The 17,927-nt window shown below is 48.2% G+C and overlaps 2 long non-coding RNA genes and 1 pseudogene across 3 annotated transcripts; 2 read left to right on the forward strand and 1 right to left on the reverse strand.

The window, feature by feature from the left end:
* Positions 1-1,351: 1,351 nt before the first annotated feature.
* LOC147915643 (uncharacterized) lies at positions 1,352-9,580 on the forward strand. 2 transcript variants are annotated; one of them, XR_015554066.1, is made up of 4 exons: positions 1,352-2,795; positions 6,839-6,938; positions 8,332-8,479; positions 9,326-9,580. It is a non-coding gene; the product is annotated as an uncharacterized LOC147915643 (long non-coding RNA). The 2 variants fall into 2 exon arrangements; XR_015554065.1 differs by lacking the exon at positions 9,326-9,580 and having other exon boundaries at positions 1,353-2,795; positions 8,332-8,482.
* Positions 9,581-9,748: 168 nt separating this feature from the next.
* LOC147915644 (uncharacterized) lies at positions 9,749-15,588 on the reverse strand. The gene is made up of 3 exons (XR_015554067.1): positions 13,713-15,588; positions 11,739-11,855; positions 9,749-10,127 (listed from the first exon to the last, which is right to left on the reverse strand). It is a non-coding gene; the product is annotated as an uncharacterized LOC147915644 (long non-coding RNA).
* A 129-nt stretch (positions 15,589-15,717) lies between these two features.
* Positions 15,718-16,816, forward strand: LOC147915645 (E3 ubiquitin-protein ligase KCMF1 pseudogene; annotated as a pseudogene).
* The last annotated feature ends 1,111 nt before the right edge of the window (positions 16,817-17,927 follow it).

The following is a 17,927-nucleotide window of genomic DNA, read 5'->3' on the forward strand; positions in this document are numbered from 1 at the left end:
TTAGAGTATTGTCTTCCATCTTTTCACTCTGAGTCTGTGTTTGTCTTTAGAGCTGAGGTGTGTTTCCTGGAGGCAGTGTATTGTTGGGTCTTGTTTTTCAATCCATCCCACTACTCTGTGTCTTTTGATTGGAGAGTTCAGTCCATTTACACTTAGGGTAATTATTGATATATGAGGGCTTATTGTAGCTATTTTATTGCTCTTTTTCCAGTTCTTTTTCATTTCTTTTGTTTCTCATCCGATGTGTTTCAGACTACCAATTCAGTTTGGCAGTTCTGTATGGGAGTTCTCTTAGTTTTCTCTGTCTTTATCCTGTGTGATTCTGTTCTGATTATTTGGTTAGTGGTTACCATGAGGTTTGTATAAAAAAATCTTGTGGATGTGATAGTCCACTTTTTGATGGCCTCTTATTCCCTTAGGCTAAGTCGATACAATCCCTTTCCCCTTCCCCTTCTAAATTATTGTTGTCACATCCTATTTCTTGTGTTTTGAGATTATGTTTAACATGATGAGGTTATATTTCTTTGTGGTGCCTACCTTCCCTTGATCTTTGGTTTTATAATTAAGTGTTTCCTAATCTATTCTGATAGAGAGCTGCAATTTTTCTGGTTTTGTCAACCTGTTTTCCTCCTTGTTCAAAACTTTGAATCCCCTTTCTCTTTCTTTTCTCAGGCATGAGGACCTTCTTGAGCACTTCTTGTAGTGGCGGTCTTGTGGCAATGAACTCCCTTAGCTTTTGTTTATCTGGGATAGTTATTATTTCTCCATCATATCTGAAGGATATTTTCACTGGATAGAGTATTCTTGGCTGAAAGATTTGTCCTTCAGAATTTTGAATATATCGTTCCACTCTCTCCTAGCCTGTAAGGTTTCTGTTGAGAAATCAGCTGAGAGCCTGATAGGAAATCCTTTGTACGTTATTATTTTTTGTCTAGCTGCACTTAATATTTTTTCTTTGTCATTGACTTTTGCCAGCTTTACCACTATATGCCTTGGAGAGGGTCTTTTCGTGTTGATATATTTAGCAGATCTATTTATTTCATTCACTGGTATTTCCAGCTCCTTCTCCAGGTTTGGGAAGTTCTCAGATATTATTTCTTTGAACAAGTTCTCTGCTCCCTTTTCCCTCTCTTCTCCCTCTGGAATACCTATAATTCTTATATTGGATTTCCTAATTGAGTCAGATATTTCTCGGAGAGTTTCTTCATTTCTTTTTAGTCTTAGTTCTCTTTCCTCCTCCATCTGGAGCATTTCTGCATTGTTGTCCTCAATGTTGCTCATTCTTTCCTCCATATTGTCAGCCCTGATGCTTAAGGCTTTCAGGTATGTCTTTATCTCCTCTATTGTGTTTTTCATCTCTAAGATTTCTGATTGGTTTTTCTTTACAGTTTCAATCTCTTTTGTGAAGAAACTCCTGATTTCATTGAATTGTCTATCTGTGTTTTCTTCTATTTCATTAAACTTTTTTATGATGGCTATTTTGAATTCTCTGTCATTAAGGTTATACATTTCTGTGCTTTCGGGGTTGACTTCTGGGCACTTGTCATTTTCCTTTTGGTCTGGAGATTTCATATATTTTTGCATAGCACCTGTCGGTACTGGTTTCTTTTTCCTCATAGCGAAAATATATGGTGGCAGTTTCCTCTTGCCCTGCTGAGTGGGGGTCAAGAGCTGTGTATTCTGGCCTGCCTGGATCAGCAGATGCTCTGGTTGGCATCTGGCTGAGCTGAGGCACGGCTGAGCTGAAGCACAGCTGATCTGAAGTCCCGCTGAGAGGAGGCTGCTGGAGGTGAAGTGTGGGAACAGCTGGAGCTGGATTGTGGGAAGAGCTGGGACTGGAGTGCAGCTAGGACAAAGACCTCAGCTGAAGTACAGCTGGACTGAAGAAGCCGGAGCTGGAGCACTGCTGGGCTGAAGCTGGAACTGGAGTGTGGCTGGGTTGAAGTTGCTGGTGCCAAGTTAGCTGGAGCCTGAGCACCGCCAAGCCAAAGCAGCTGGAGTCTGGGGGCAGGGACCCATTGAGCTGATGCAGCTGGGGCTGGGGCACAGTTGAACCAAAGGAGCTGAGGCTGTGGCATGGTGGAGCTGGGGCAGCTGGGGCAGCTGGGGCTGTGGCGCAGTGGGACCTGAGCTGCTTCAGCGTCTTGTGTGGGGGCATGGACACAACCTGCTGCTGGTGGAGCCCAGGCACCTGGGGGCTGCTGCTGCTGCTGGTGGGGTCAGGGCGCCTGGGGGCTGCTGCCTCTGGGGGTGGGCGGAGCTGAGGTACAGCTGTGGTGAAGCCCCCGGTGGTCGGGTGGTCGGGCTGGGTGGGGGAGGGGCGCTTACTTTCACCAGCCAGAACTCAGTGGTCTCTAGCCTTGCTGCAGCTCTCTGCTCTCCTGAGGAGCTAACTTGTCGAAAGTACCCTCGCCACAGTTCCACTCCCTCCGTAGGGAGATTCCTCACGAGCTGTGAGGGGTCTTGGAGAGCTCTGGTTTTCCCCACCGAGAGCAGCCCCTCCCCCCTCTCTCTGAGATCCCAATGGTCTCAGTCTCACAGTCCTTGGGGAAGGAAGGGAACTCCTCTTACCTCCTTCCAGCTACTCTGGGGATTCCAGCACCTCAGTCATCAAGTGTATGGCTGACTGGGTGCCTCAGACATCCCTTGTGTTGTGTGAATAGCTTCTGTTGGAATATGAACGTCCTTTTTGTTGTGTCTTAGAGGGGGAGAGTTCAATGTGGGAAGCTCACTCCACCATGATGCTGACGTCACCCTGGCAAGCAATTCTTTAATCACAGCGGTTGCAAACACATGTGAGTAAGAGATTATTATCATGGAAGTGATAACACAAAACATGAAAATTAAGTCAAGATGGATCATAGACCTAAATGTAAGGTCTAAAACTTTAAACTCCTGGCTCTTTTGACATCCTAGGAAGGATGAACAGTTACAGACATTCTAGTTCCTCTCAGAGGAAAGTCCTAACTTCCTAAGGCTTCACGATATCCTCCCTGGGTATCCCCTGAGGTAAAAACTGGGAATCCGATAGGATGCCCCAAATTCCTCTGGAAGGAAAGGATACCCAACCCCAAGGTGAGCTGTGACCCCAGTGCTCCAGGAACTGAGATGGGGCAGCAGTGCCATGCTGCCCAGCGTGGGCTGAGCCCAGACCCCGGGAGTAAGTGCACTGAAAGAAGAGTCCAGAGGCTGCAGAGCTTTGCTCTTGCTTGGAAGACACCAAGGACACTGGAGTGGAGGGACCCCTTCCCGACCTTTTCTCTCATGCTCATGCTGCGCACCCCTCCAGGGGACATGCATTGTTGGCTCCCTGGGCTGTATGATCTGCTCTGAGCTTTCATGATTCCTGATGTCCCTTCTCTCAAGTCTCTATAGAGTAAGGAGACAGATCTCCACCTTTTCTTTTTCCTTCACTTCTGCCTTCCAAACCCATCCCCTCTTGTCCACTTCCCCCACCTTCTTAAACCAGGAGCACAATCTAGATTTCTGGGCAGGGGCTTGTTTGCTCTTACACACACACACACTCACAAAGAGACACATATATACGTAGAGAGACAGAAACACACACACATGCTCTTAACCATACTCCTATGCCTCCTTCATTCCCATTCCCCAGTGATGGAGCTGGGCTCTGGATCTTGAAAGTATGCAAATCCCACCAGAGCCATCCACCTCAGAATCACTTGCTCCTTCTGTCAGGGACTCTGAGCCACATTTCTCTATTGACTGCCACAAACTCGAATGCACTGCAGCAGACAGCATGCTGGCCTGGAATTGAGGAGTTCTGGGTTCTGGTTTTCCCTCGGCCTCTAATTCTCTGCCTAGTTTTGGTTAAAGCACTCACCAGTTCCAGACCCCAGTTCACTCCTCTGAAAAGTGAAGGACTCAGACTGGGTCTTCTCAATGGTCTGGACAAGTCTAGGGGTCTGTAGTTCTCTAAGTCCCCCATGTGATGACCAAGAATGGATTAGGTTCTACGTGCTGCCCCATTCCCTTCTAAATAAACAGAAGATCAGGATCCGGCAAATTGACCACAGTCCTGAAAACTCCCAGGTCGACCTAGTTACAGGATCCTGGAAACTGCACCGAGAAGCAGGAGGGGTCCTCTTGGGGAGGACAGAGGTTGTGATGGTGCCCTTAGGACTCTAAGGATTATACATCTTCAAAGATTCTATCTACTCATTTCTATGTCCAGAATCACTATAACCTCTACCACCACAACTACAACCACCATCCTTAGAAAACCTGCTATTTTTAGTGACAGGAAGCATAAGAAACTGCAGTTACCCTGCTTTCTCAGAGGGAAATTTTATTTTTCATGAGGAAGATCAGCCCTGAGCTAACATCCATGCCAATCCTCCTCTTTTTGCTGAGGAAGACCAGCCCTGAGCTAACATCCATTGCCAATCTTCCTCCTTTTCCCCCCACCAAGCCTCAGTAGATAGTTGTATGTCGTAGTTGCACATTCTGCTAGTTGCTGTGTGGGACGCCACCTCAGCATGGCCGGACAAGCGGTAAGCCTGTGCGCGCCCAGGATCCGAACCCGGGCCGCCAGTAGCAGAGCGCTCACACTAAACTGCTAAGCCACGGGGCTGGCCCCTCAGAGGGAACATTTTGACCGAAATCTCCTTTATCTTCACCACTCCTTGCCCACTTTATTACAGATACAACTCAATGATTTTGGTAAGTTTATGGAGTTGTGCAACTATCACCAAAATTCAGTTTTAGGACATTTCCATTCCTCCAAAAAGTTTCCTTGTTCCTGATTATAGTTAATCCCCACTCCTATCCTCAGTTCTAGCCACCAACTGATCTGCTATTTTTGCCCTTTCTAGATGTTTCATATAAATGGAATTGTATATCATGTAATCTTTTGTGTCTTGTTTCATTAACTTAGCATAATGCTTTTGGGGTTCATCCATGTGATGGCCTGTATCAATTGCTTGCTCCTTGTCATTGTTGAATAGTGTTCCATGGTATGGATATACCAAAGTTAGTTTCCCCCACCACCAGTTAGTAGACATTTAGGTTTTTCCCAGTTTGGGTGCTATTATAAATAATGAAGCTACGAGTATTCATTTATATGTCTTTGTGTGAACATGTGTTTTCATTCATCTGGGATAGATTCACAGGTGTGGGATTGCTGGGATCTATTTTATTTTATTTTTTTTTTTTTTTTAAGATTTTATTTATTTATTTTTCCCCCCAAAGCCCCAGTAGATAGTTGTGTGTCATAGCTGCACATCCTTCTAGTTGCTGTATGTGGGACGTGGCCTCAGCATGGCCGGAGAAGCAGCACGTCGGTGCGAGCCCGGGATCCGAACCCGGGTCGCCAGCAGTGGAGCGCGCTCACTTAACCACTAAGCCACGGGGCCGGCCCCTAGGATCTATTTTAAATTTATGTTTAATGTTTCAAGAGACTTGTCAAATTGTTTTCCAAAGTGACTCTACCATGTTACATTGCCACCAGCAATGTATGAGGGTTTCAGTTTCTCCACATCCTTGGCAATGCTTTTTTTATTATATAATGTCTCCTCTTATTACAGCTATACTACAATTGTATCTCAATGTAGTATCTTATTATGTTTTTAATTTTCCTCCTGATGGCTAATGATGTTAAAATACCTTGTCATGGGCATACAAGGCATTCATATATCTTCTTTGGTGAAATGGTGATTCAAATCTTGGGTCCGTTTTTAGTTGGTCTGTTTATCATCTTATTATTGAGGTGTGGGAGTTTTTTATATATTCTGGATACTAAATCCTTATCAAATATATGGCTTGGAAATATTTTATCCCAGTCTGTGGTTTGTTTTTTATTTGCTTCATAATATCTTTGGAACTAGACATTTTCTCATGTTGATAAATTCCAGTTATCAATTGTTTTTCTTTAATGGACTGGGCTTTGGTATCTAAGAACTGTTTGCTCAGCCTAAGGTCATGAAGAGTTTCCCTACTTTCTCTTTGTTTAATTTTAAAGTTTTAGACCTTACATTTAGGTCTATGATCCGTTTTGAGTTAATTTTTGTGTTTGATGTGAGATAAGGGTCAAAATTTATATTTTTTATGTGGATATACAAATATCCAAGCATCATTTGTTGAAAAGACTTTCCTTTGGCACTTTTGTTGAAAATGAATTAACCATAAATGCAACAATGTATCTGTAGAGTCTCAATTCTGTCTCATTGGTTTATATGCCTCTCCTTGTGCCAATACAACACTGTTTTGATTACTGTGCCTTTCCAGCAAATTTTGAACCTGGATGGCATGAGTCCTTCTACTTCATTATCCTTCTTCAAAATTGTTTTGGGTATTTTAGGTCTTTTGCATTCCAGTAAAAATTTTAGCATCAGCGTGTCAAATTTTACAAAAACACTTTCTGGGATTTAGATAGGGATTTTATTTATAGGTCAATTTAGGGACAATTGTCATCTTGACAATATGATTCTTCCAATCAAAAACATTAAATGCCTCTCCATTTATTTAGATCTTATTTAATTTCTCTCAGCATTGTTCCAAATTGTCACTATACATCTTGCACTCATTTACTTAAATTTATTCCATGGGCTGGCCCTGCAGCTTGGCAGTTAAGTGCGCACGCTCCGCTGCTGACGGCCCGGCTTCAGATCCCGGGCGTGCGCCTACGCACCGCTTCTCCGGCCATGCTGAGACCGCGTCCCACATGCAGCAACTGGAAGGATGTGCAGCTATGACATACAACTATCTACTGGGGCTTTGGGGAAAAAAATTAATTAATTCATTAAAATTATTTTAAAAAATTATTCCTAAGTATTTGATGCTTTTGTCAACTGAATTGTTTTCTTAACTTCATTTTCAGTTTGAGCCAACGTTGAACATCTCACCTGCCAGCAACAGAGATTAATGCTGAGCCCACAATATGGCAATATTCTCTGAGAACACAAAGCAGCTACTTGATGGCAAGTTGACTACATTGGGCTTCCTCAATCCTTAAAGAGCCAGCCATTCGTTCTTATATAAATAGATACTGGTTCTGGGTAGAAGTTTGCGTTTTCTGTTCATAAAACCTCAGCCAATTGCCACTATCCAAGGGCTTACAGAGTGTCTGATCTTATACAACATATCTCTGCCCAGGAGACCCACTTTACAGCAAACTAGAACTGAAAGTGGGCCCATTACCATAGGATCCACTGACAGTATCACACACTGCACCAATCTGAAGCTGCTGGCCTGACAGAGCATTTGGATAATCTGGTAATGGTGCCACAGAAGCACCAGCCCAGAAGCAACACTTTTCAGGATGGGGTGTCAATTTTCATAATGTGGGGTATTTATTGAATCAGAGACCTCTATCTGGTGCTGTGTCCCCAGTGGGAAGAGTACATGGGTCCAGGAATCAAGGGATGGAAGGAGTGGGTCCATTTTCCATCACAGACAATAACCCACTGGGGGAATTGGTGCTTCTTGCTTCCTTCATTCTGGGCTCGGCTGGATTAGAAGTCATGGCCCCCACTTGCCAAGTGATACAGTGAGGGCCACACTGAACTAAAAGCCATACAAGCTGTGGCTGCTGCCTGGGCACTCTGGACTCCTTGGAGAAAAGAGGAGACCCAGTAGTGGTAGGAGTAACTGACTCTAATGAGAGGGGAGGTGAGGCTGCTGTTCCACTATGAGGGTGGGTAGGAATCTGTGTAGAACCCAGATGGTCCACGTGGGCATCTCTTGGTACTCTGTGCCCAATTTTGACGATGAAAGACATTTGCAGCAACTCCAGCTGAGAAGGATATGATTACCAGTGCCTCAATCTCTTGGGAATAAGGGTTTGGATAACACCACCAGGTAAGGCATCAGGACCTGCCACATTTAAGAAGTTTTCAGCTTCCCCAAATTAACACTGGGCAGAGCAGGGCCAGGCCATTCTGTAACCAGAGAAGCCTGGGGCTGAGGATGGCTTTGGAGAGAATTATACAATGAAAAATTCAAGTTAAATTGTTTTGCCATCCCCTAACAAGACCAGCTTGTCAATTAGCTGGTCCCAGGGAGGACGGTGCCCGAACTGAAACTAGCCTCCTGGGTTCTTATCCAGCTGCTCTCCTTTAAAACTGGGTCTAGGGCCGGCCCGGTGGCTTAGCAGTTAAGTGCTCGTGCTCAGCTGCTGGCTGCCCAGGTTCGGATCCTGGGCGCGCACAGACGCACCACTTCTCCGGCCATGCTGAGGCCGCGTCCTACGTACAGCAACTAGAAGGACGTGCAGCTATGACATACAACTATCTACTGGGGCTTTGGGGGAAAAAAATAAATAAAAAATAAATAAATAAATAAAACTGGGTCTCTCCTCTTCTTGAAAAATAGAGAAGTTCCAGCAGAGGATCCCGGCTCCGACACCTTGAATTCAGCCACCCACACCCTGCCGCTCTGCTTGGTCAAACACTATCAAGAACTGATAACACCTGGAGCAGACTGTAGCAGCTGGAATCTAGGAAGAGCGTTGTCGGGGGAGGTGAGTGAGTGCAGCAGAGGGGTGCAGGGAGTTGTTGGGCCCCTGGGGCCATCTGGAGCAAAGCTGTCCTGCAGTCGCCACCAGACCAGTCCTGGAGCTGAAAGGGTGTGTCTAGAGCGCAAAGGCTGTGTCGGGCTCACCTGGGCTCTGCTGCAGGACAGAGGAGGGAGGTGGATGGTGGGAGGAACCCCCAGACAAGAGAGTAAAGAGGAAACGAGTGTTATAGTCACTCAAGGCTTTGTCAGTCATGACAGGAGCCCAAAAAGTGGCTATCTGGTGGAGCAGGATGGGAAGAAGAGCAGGATGAGAAGGACAGGGGTTGGGGTTGGGGCTGGAGCTGGGAGACAGGGAGCAAGGGAGGGAAGAAAGAGCTGGGGTGGGTGATGGTGCCAGTCTGAGAATCAGGTGCCCATTCCACTTTAGTAGGCAGGTGCCCAGTTCCACTTTAGTAGGCTTCTAACCACGTCAGTGTGGGTCTCCCAGTAGGTAGAGGAGTCTTAGCTTGAGAACACCGAAACATGGTTTCCGAAGATATTCCCAGAACCCACCCCTCCAACACACCTACTGAGAATCACTGGGTCCTTCCCCGGTGACACTATCTTTCCTCCTCATTTCCCTTCCCTCCTCTTCTTTTACCTGCCTTTCCCTCCTTCTGTTCTCCTGGCCTTGACCCCCATTTGCCCTGCCTCTCTCCTCTTTCTTCCCCTCTGATAATTCAGGAAGGAACAGAAATGCAGGCAGAGGTCAGATGTTTTAAGAATTTATTGAGTGGTCTCTGGGAGTGTATTTTAAGACAATAACATTGTCCCTGGTTTCAAAGTATTTCTCTCCACATTTTTTCCTTAGGTTTGTGAGAAAGGCCATCTGATCAGCCCATTACCCAAGGAAGGAAACTGAGACCCAGAGTCCTGAGGATGCTTGTCCAAGATCACCCAGTCCACGGGCCCTAAGAATCAAAGACCTCAGGCCCTGGTATCATTCTGCCATTCGCTTAAGAAATCAGGATAGGTCCTTTATCAAAGGATAAAGTGGATAAAGAAGATGTGGTGTATATATACAATGAAATACTACTCAGCCATAAAAAAAGATAAAATCGTCCCATTTGCAACAACATGGATGGACCTGGAGGGTATTATGTTAAGCAAAATAAGTCAGAAAGAGAAAGACAAACACTGCATGATTTCACTCATATGTGGAAGATAAACCAACACATGGATGGATAGAACTATTTGGTGGTTACCAGGGGGAAGAGGCTGGGGGATGGGCAAAAGAAGTAAAGGGATGCATTTACATGGTGACTGACAAACAAGAACGTACAACAAAAATTTCACAACAGAGAAAAAAGTTTTACTAATATTATTACTGTATACTTTCTTGGTTTCTGATCTTCCCCTAATTCTTAGTTTCCTGTTATATGCTGAGTTTTTCTTTATTTTCATTGTTATTACTTACTTCATTTTATTTTTGTAATTCTGTTCAGCATGAAAATAAAACAAGTGAAGAACTTTTTCATTATACAAAAAAAAAATCAGAATGGGGATGTTGAAGACTCTTCATGCATCAGATGGTTGTCTGTGCTCCTTGGTGGGAGTCTTCCTGTGACCCCAGTTGTTCCTGCTGGGGGTGACCGCGACTCCTGAACCCATCCCTGTAGAATAGGAAGAAAATCAGACATGAAGGCATCTAAAATTTTCCTCCTGTGAACCCTTTTTTGGGAAGTAGAGGGATGTGCTCCAGGAAAAAAAAGGAATATACTAAAAAAGAGGAAGACTTGGGATCTGAGAAACCAGGGCATCAACCCATGAGAAGGGAAAGGGAGTCACCAGGAAGAAGGGCAGGGAGAGGCGTCTACAGGACAGCTGGGCAGTGGGCCCAGACAGGGGCAGGCTGGCCTGGGTGGGTAGAAATGCAGAGGGGAGCCTTCACCAAGAAAATGACCTAGACAACAACCATCATGAGTTTGAAGGCATTGAGAAGGGATTCACTGAACTGGGGGACAGTTGGGGGGATAAATTTATAAAATTAGAAGATCATGGAAAGTAAGAAAATGAAAACATCAGGCAATTATTAAACCCCTGGAAAACATCAATATGTATGAAAAGGACAATTAAGGAAGTTTAACATGTGGCTCAGGCAGGAGTAACATTCCCGTAAGTAAAGAATTGTCACTCTGTCTCCCAGTCCAGACAAAACGACCATATACCTACACTAGGAGGATGAGACTGCATTTGTTGAGGGGCGGGATAGAAACTGTGGAAGGAAGGGATGTTGGAATGTCAAAGATAATGTCTAAAAGTGAAAAATAAAAAGAAGCACGAATGTATGCTATCAAGAGAGATGGAGATAAAAAACAAAAAGTCAGATGGGGGTCAGCCGGTGGCGTGGTGATTAAGTTCACATGCTCCGCTTTGTCGGCCCCAGGTTTGAGGGTTCGGATCCCAGGTGTGGACCTACACACCGATAGTCAAGCCATTCTGTGGTGGCATTCCACATATAAAATAGAGGAAGACTGGCACAGATGTTGGCTCAGAGCCAGTTTTCCTTGAAGAAAGAAAGAAAAGGGGGGGGAGAGAGAGAGAGAGCGCGAGGGAGGGAGGGAGGGGGAGGGAAGGAAGGAAGGAAGGAAGGAAGGGAGGGAGGGAGGGAGGGAGGAAGGAAGGAAGGAAGGAAAAGAGAGAGAGAGAAAGAGAAAGAGAGAGAAAAAGAAAGAGAGAAAGGGAGGAAGAAAGGGAGAAAGAAAGAAGAAAGAAAGAAAGAATCATAAGCTAAAAGGCTTGAAAGTGGTTATTTACCAGTAAGGGGATAGATAGGAATGGTTGAGGGGAGGCAGAGGGGAGAGGTGGTGTTTTGAAACAGGTAACTTGATGGAGGGGGAAGTAGGCAGCAAGCCTCATTCAGAATTCCAAGGAGTCTCTGGGTTCCTGAAGCCTTTTCCCCTGAACCGGCACAGGATTGGTCCTGGGGCTGAGGTTCCAAGCACCCAGGGCAAGCAAGGGCACTGAGGCTGCTGTAATGTGGAGAGAGGCAAGAGAAGTCCCCCACCTTTTGACCTGAGCCCATCAGCATCCTCTAGTCTCCCTCATGGCTCCGTTCCAGGGTCAATATGACAAATGGCCTCTAAATTCATTCACTTGAATGGAATTCCTCCCCCCACTTCCTATACACCTCACCCCCGCCATTTCATCAAAGTGTTGTCCTGCAATTGTTTGTGGATACATTTTTGCCAGCCAGAGAGAGAGAGGATAGAAGAGGAGCTCACCCAGCACAGCCAGATGGAGGCAGCTCCGAGGACCCCCACGGTGACCACAGTCCACCACGACCCTGACGCTGGGCTTGAGGTGCGCAGTGAGATTCTTAGTTCTGAGGGAGATATCTCCTGTGGGCAGAAAGGAACAATCAAAATTGGGGAGCTATTCCTCATTTCTAAGAGAGTGCAAACACAATGGGAAAGCATAGCTAAATGCAAGACATTGTTACCCCAGAAGATGGAAGCATGCTGAAGGGTGGTGGGACAAGCAAGAAGGTTGTGATGGGGTGGGGCACTGGGGACTTCCTGAGCACTGGCTGGGGTTATAACTCTTGACTAGGAGATGGATGTTGAGGGTTCCGTATAATTACTAAGTGAAGTTTACTTATACGTTTTAAGGAGCTTGATATATATATATATGTTATATTTTACAATTGAAAATAATGGAAATGGGCCGGCCTGGTGGCGCAAGCATTAAGTGGGCTCGCTCTGCTGTGGCAACCCCGGCTTTGCCAGTTTGGATTCCCGGCACGCACCAAGGTACCACTTGTCAGGCCATGCTGTGGCGGCGTGCCATATAAAGTGGAGGAAGATGGGCACAGATGTTAGCCCAGGGCCAGTCTTCCTCAGCAAAAAAAAGAGAAGGATTGGCAGATGTTAGCTCAGGGCTGATCTTCCTCAGGAAAAAAAAAAGGAAAAGAAAATAATGGAAAAAGAAAGGAAACTTCAAAAATAAAAACAAGCTAGGGTATGGTAGAATCACCAGTCAGCCCTGAGTCCTGCATTTTCAAGTCCTATTCGCGGGCCTGCGACCCCGCATGACTCACCCTCCCACCCGCAGTTTCCTCTCCTGTCGCTAGACTTGGGGTTGCCAGAACGAGAGGTGAAAGCCGGAAGGGGCCCGAGCCGGCCCGGTGGCGCAAGCGGTTAAGTGCGCGCGCGCTCCGCTGTGGCTGCCCGGGATTCACCGGTTCGGATCCCGGGCTCGCACCCACGCACTGCTTGGCAAGCCATGCTGTGGTGGCCTCCCATATAAAGTGGAGGAAGACGGCCACGGCTGTTAGCCCAGGGCCGTCTTCCGCAGCAAAAAAAAAAGAGGAGGGTTGGCGGATGTTAGCACAGGGCTGATCTCCTCACAAAAAAAAAAGAAGTCGGAAGGACCCGAGCTGAAGCGGAAAAAGAAAAAAGTCGGGGGAAAAAAAAAGTCGCAAGGACTCGAGCTGAAGCGAAAAAAAAAGTCGAGAAAAGAAAAAGTCGAAAAAAAGAAAAAGTCGCAAGGACCCGAGCTGAAGCGGAAAAACACAAAAGTCGCAAGGACCCGAGCTGAAGCGGAAAAAAAAGTCGAAAAAGAAAAAGTCGAAAAAGAAAAAGTCGCAAGGACCCGAGCTGAAGCGGAAAAACACTCGAAAAAGAAAAAGTCGCAAGGACCCGAGCTGAAGCGGAAAAACACAAAAGTCGCAAGGACCCGAGCTGAAGCGAAAAAAAGTCGGGAAAAAGTCGAAAAAGAAAAAGTCGAAAAAGAAAAAGTCGCAAGGACCCGAGCTGAAGCGGAAAAACACAAAAGTCGCAAGGACCCGAGCTGAAGCGAAAAAAAGTCGGGAAAAAAAGTCGAAAAAGAAAAAGTCGAAAAAGAAAAAGTCGCAAGGACCCGAGCTGAAGCGGAAAAACACAAAAGTCGCAAGGACCCGAGCTGAAGCGAAAAAAAAAAAAGTCAGAAAAAAAAGTCGAAAAAAGAAAAAGTCGAAAAAAAGAAAAAGTCGCAAGGACCCGAGCTGAAGCCCAGTCAGTCACTTGTGCTCACAGACGAAAGAACCCAGCTTAGTCTGAAAGGGTCTCAAGACGAGAAAAAAGAAAGTTCCCACCCCAGCTCAGGTTTTCCTGCCTCCACATCCCCAAGTGCTGAGGGCCGAGCCCAGTCGCTCCTTCTTCTAAGCTCTGGGACCCGGGCTTTCCCCCTCCTCACTCCAGACCCCCAGATCCACGCACCAGGTTCAGGTTCATCATGGGCACTGCTCCCACCGACAGGGCGAAACTTGTGGTGCAGCCGCTCCTGACAATCGGGTCCAGCCTCCTCTCGAGAGCGCGCACCGGGCGCCTTGCTGAGTAGCTGGGACTAACGGAGGAATCGGCTTCGAGGTCGCGAAGTGTTCTTGTCCGAAATCGTGCCCGAGTGGTCTCAGTACAACCCAGTACGAAAAAACATAAAATTTTGGGTGACACAACAACCCGCAGCAGAGGTGGCAAAACCTCAACCACTTTGTGTGTGTGTGTGTGTGTGTGTGAGGAAGATTCTCCCTGAGCTAACATCCGTTGCCAATCCTCCTCTTTTTTTGCTTGAGGAAGATTAGCCCCGAGCCCACATCTGCACCAATCCTCCTCTACTTTTTGTATGTGGGATGCCTCCACAGCATGGCTGATGAGTGGAGTAGGTGCGGCCTGGAATCCCGGCCGACCCAAACCCGGGAACCCGGGACCCGGGGCCGCCGAGGCAGAGCAGGCGGAAGTTAAATCACTCAGCCAAAACCACAAAAACTTAAGCATTTTAAAACCACCTCCTTTGATATAAAACTCTTAGTTTTGAATGACAAACACTGTATGACTTCACTCATATGTGGAATATAAACTAACACAGGGACAGAGAGAACAGGTTGATGGTTACCAGGGGGAAAGGGGTTGGGGGCTGGGCACAAGGGGTGAAGGGGAGCATTTATATGGTGACTGACAAATAAAAATGTACAGCTGGAATCTCACAATGTTATAAACTATTATGATATCAATAAAAAAATTTAAAAAAGAAAAGAGTTCTTGGTTTCTGCGGTTAGCAGCAGGCTAAAAGCCCACGAGGCTTTGTCCGATCCAGGATCCCAGGGGGCGCCCGGCGAGCGCCTGGCCCGGGGCTCCGAGAACAGGGCTCCGGCTCCTTCTCTCTCCGGCAGAGCGAGGCTGCAGCACCAACAACCCTTTCCTCGGACCTCGGATACTCAGTTCTGGCTCCAAATCCGGGCTGCCACCCGGGGAAGCCTTGAAACTCAGGCAGCCCAGGCTGACACGGAAGGCGGCTCCGAATTGAGCGGGACCGGCTGGGTTCTCCCGCAGAGCCGAGCTCTTGGGGCCGCGGAAGCCCAATCAGAAGGAAAGGCCTGGACCGTACCGGGATGTGAGCAGCGGGTGGGACCCTCGGTGCCTGAGGACCCCATCTACCCTCCCCCCATAGTTTGGGCGGGGCAGGCTCCATCGGGTGCTGAGGGGACCGGATCTGCGTTCGACGGGTTTGGGAACCGCTCTCCGCTTGGAGGACCCGCGCCCGGCTTCCCGGAGATTCAGCGCTGGGACCGCGGAAGAGGCAGACAGGTGGCCTCTGGCAGCACAGCCCGGCCTCCCGATTTCTATATCCGACCTCCCGGCTTTTCAAAGTAGTGAAATTGAAATGACCGGGGTTCTCCGCTTCTGTCCACCGCCTCGTCCCCCTTTACCTTAGACGGAGGGCGTCGCTGGGCTGGCAGCCTCGGGGTCCGGAGGGGCCGCGCAGCTGAGGCTTGTGTGCAGGGACACCGAAGAAGTCACTGCCCTTCGGCATAAAATTATGGTCAAGATGATCTCAAAATCTCGACTTTTTAGCGGGGGGGGCGGGCCGGGCGAGGAGAGGAGCGGGATTGGCGGAGCTCCGCAGGACCGCGGCCAGTGGGGACCGCGGAGATGTGGCGTGGGACCAGCCTCGAGAAGGAGCTCAGCCGGGCCACGTCCGGCCCCCTTCCAGCCCCACCTGACCGCCGCCGCCGCCGCCGCCGCCGCCGCCTCGAGAGCGCTCGCCTGTCCGCCCCGCCGCCGCGGCCGAGCCCGGGAGTCGAGTGGGAGTCGGCCGGCCGCCGCGGGCAGCGCCAGGACCCCGCGGGGGACACCGCAGCCGGACGGAGCCCGGGAGGGGCCGCGCCGCCGCTGTCTGAACTAGGATGTCCCGACATGAAGGGACATTAATTTCCTTAAAAGAAAATTTCGAGGTCGCGGATACAAGTGTTTAATTTGCTACGATCACGATCTCGGTGCCTCTTGTTATGAAAGTGGTGCAACAACAACGAGGCGGGCACTGACCACCCGACGCCGCGCGCATTAACAGGGGTAGATTTTGATTTGCGCTGTGCTGGGGAAGCTTTCTCTGTAGTTGACTCGTCCCTATTGCGGAAAACTGGGCTGTACGGAGGCATCTCTTCAAGAACGTGTTCCTTCCCGACAAGCAGAAACCTCAGCAGAAGTGATTTGGCCACTATGGGCAGCATTACCTGGAGGCGACCCTAATCATGTCACCGATGACTTTGCAGCTCATCTTACACTTGAACACAGAGCCCCCAGGGATTTAGATGAACCGAATGGTGTTCCACATGTACTAGAATGTTCCACGCTGGCCGGGGATTAGGAGGTCCTCATGCTCGGAGATCAAACATGCGGTTTACTAGCAGTTCTACTGGTGGACTTTCTTCTTCTCAGAGTCCATATTCTCCGAGCAATAAGGAAGCCATGGGTCCTATAGCTGAGCTTTTATCTCAGTGATCGGGAGTGAGGCGATCTGCAGGAGGACAGCTTAATTCTTCTGGCCCTTCTGCTTCTCAGTTACAACTGCAGATGCAGCTGCAGCTGGAAGGGCAGCTCGCCCAGGTGGACCGCAACAGCTGGAGACCGCACACACCACCACCCAGCGTACTAACACAAGCAGTGTCACCACCACAATCACACAGTCCACAGCCGTAACCAACACAGCTAACACGGAAAGCAGTCAGCAATCTATCCAGAATTCCCAATCTCTTTTAACAAGGTTGAATGATCCTAAAATGTCTGAAACAGAGCGCCAGGCCATGGAAAGGGAGCGCAGACCGCAGCCTGTTTGTCCAAGAGCTCCTTCTGTCCACCCCAGTGTGCAAACAGAGCTCATCCTCAGATGAGGATGAACAGGGTGGGGGGGGGCGGAGATGGCAGATTTTGGTTCTATGGGCTGTGTAGATATGATGCCTTTAGATGTTGCTTTAGAAAACCTAAATTTAAAAGAGAGTAATAAAGGAAACGAGCCTCCACCGCCTCCTCTTTGATGACATCCCACTTAGCAGACAATGTCCTCTGTGCTGTTTTTGCCAATGAAAGTGGACGACAACTGTCTTGGGTTTGTTTGGTGATTGTAATTTCAGGTCTGTCACTCTTGTTACGTTGTGTGCATTCAAAAGGAAGAGAGAAAATATACATGATAATCATTTCCACAACTAATTTTTACTTCTGGCAGGTAAAGGTAGGGAGCAGTGCAGGGGCGATCTCTGCTTCCTGTACCTTGACACCTAAAAGGCTCTCCTAATACTCCACATTCAAACTGCAGAGGAAAATTGAAATCTCTAATGAAGCTGCTGTGTATATTTATGAACATTAATGAATAAAACCTGCTTGGATGATTTAAAAAGAAAATCTCGAGGTTTTATTCGTCCAGCGGGAGGTGCTCCCCTTCCACTCTTCCTACCCACCCCCTGGCCAGCTCTCAAACAAAGAGCCTGGCCGGGCCGGGGGTCCCGGACTAGTTCTCTGAACCATAGTCAAAAAACGTACATGGGGGCGGATGAGATTCGACGTGACGAACGGGGAAGCGGGACCTTGGGGTTGGAGTCCAAGAGGACGAGAAGCCTCCCTCGACTGTCTGTCGGAGGGTCGGCACCTCTGCCCTCAATGAGCTCCGGCCGCTCCGGAAGAGAGCTCAGCCCAAGATACTTTTTTCTTTACCAATTCGAACAACGCGCGGGGCAGACCGCCTCTGTGCCCAGGCATGGAAGCCGGGGAGCGAGGGTGTCTTTGAAAAGAGTTATACAAAGAAAAAGTCACATTCATTTCTGCTTTCCCCTGCTGAGTACAGCTCATCAATCAACTGGTCCCAAGGGAGACGGTGCCCGGACCAAAACTGGTCCCCTGGGTTCCCGCCCAGTGCCTCCCCATAAAGCCGGCTCCCCCGAGCTCTTAAAAAAAGCAAACCCCCAGCGGAGGATCCCAGCACCCAGGCCTCCAATTCCGCCTGGGCGTGTCCTGCACCCACCTCACCGCCTCGAGAGCTGAATCACTCCGGAAGGGCGCTGTAGCTGAAAATCCCATAACGGCCGCTGCGGTCGGCGCGGGGCAGAGTGGATATCCTGCAGCTCCTCAGTGAACCTGTTCCCGAGCAGAAAGGGCGCCCCAGGG

Source organism: Ceratotherium simum, chromosome 13 (genome assembly GCF_057802395.1).
Source record: "Ceratotherium simum simum isolate JZ-2026a chromosome 13, ASM5780239v1, whole genome shotgun sequence".
Lineage (NCBI taxonomy): Eukaryota > Metazoa > Chordata > Mammalia > Perissodactyla > Rhinocerotidae > Ceratotherium > Ceratotherium simum.